Raw genomic sequence first — 1,415 nt, 5'->3', positions numbered from 1 at the left:
TTGATTATTATATCGATTACAATAGCGGTTATTTAATCAATAACAGTATCGATAACAATATAGATTATTTTATCGATAGCAATATCGATAAAAATATCGATTATTATATCGATAAAAATATCGAGTTTTATATCGATAACAATATCGATCTTCACCTCATCCTTTTCTTCATATTTATCTTTATTTTTGCATATTCCTCTCACCTTTACCTTAATAATAATAATAATAGATTGGCGCTTACACATATGTTAGTGTTTGGCCGAGCTTCTCCTCCGATATGTGGCGTGCGCCTTGATGTTGTCACACAAAGCGGAGGGACCTACAGTTTTACGCCGACTCCGAACGGCGATTGTGTTTTTATGAGAAGCTGTTGTTCATGGCAGAAATACACTCGGAGGTTTGCTATTGCCTGCCGAGGGACGACCGCTGTTAAGAAAAAAACCTTTTTTCTATATTTTTTTACCTTAAAGTGTTTAAATTTACTTTGATCGTCGTTTTTGCCTGAACCTCTAGGCATCTTTGTTTTTGTTTTTATTCTCAAACCGTTAAACCGCTGAGTACCATTTCCATGTGCATTATTCCCCTCGAATTTGACGATTTACTCCCAACCAACTGCCGCTAAAGAAGTTTCACTTCATAAATTCAAAAAATGTTCTTACCATTTCAGTTACCCTAATTCTTATGTATCGGTCACTGTCTCCATTTTCGACTTTATCTTCACTTTTGCCTCCTTTTTTTTGACTTCATCGTTACCATTTATTTCTTCATCTTCATATTTATCTTTATTTCAAAGCTTAATTTCAAATGTGTAGTGAACAACAGGGAAACATGTCAAATTGAACATGTTGCAGCAACATGTATACACAATTCGAAAATGTTTAAACGATGGTTTTGGCCGTAATTTTCAACCAATTGTGAAACCATAAAAACTCTGTTCAACTACGGAAAAATGCCTTTCCAATGGTGTTCTTGGTTTTGAAATCGGTTCGGTAAAATCGCCAAACGAACGGAGACAAAATTTATGTTAGCGTATTAATATATAGATTAGGTGTAATTAATGCTTAATTTGTAACCTAACCTACATTTGTATGTGTGTAACTGAATCGCCTAATAGCTTTACATATAAAAAGATTATCCTAATTTTCGAGCTTAACTCCCTAATCTGTTATTAGAAAAAGAGATTAGCCATATAAAATTATAATTAAAAATATCTCAGATTAAACCGATAACTTTTTGGTGTCCAACCTAGTTTTATCGATTACACTTGCGAAGAAGAGGAATGTCAAATGTTGACGCTGAAAAATTGACGCTGGTAAGGAAAATAGGTTTGTAAATGTATTTTTAATAAAATATTCAGTTAAAATATATTTAAATGGCATAATATGTGTTGCAGAAAAAAGTGACCACGGTGGCAC

Source organism: Rhagoletis zephyria, unplaced genomic scaffold, assembly GCF_001687245.7.
Source record: "Rhagoletis zephyria isolate East Lansing unplaced genomic scaffold, Rhagoletis_zephyria_1.1 Rzeph_scaffold_00982, whole genome shotgun sequence".
Lineage (NCBI taxonomy): Eukaryota > Metazoa > Arthropoda > Insecta > Diptera > Tephritidae > Rhagoletis > Rhagoletis zephyria.
This window is presented reverse-complemented; position numbering follows the sequence as displayed.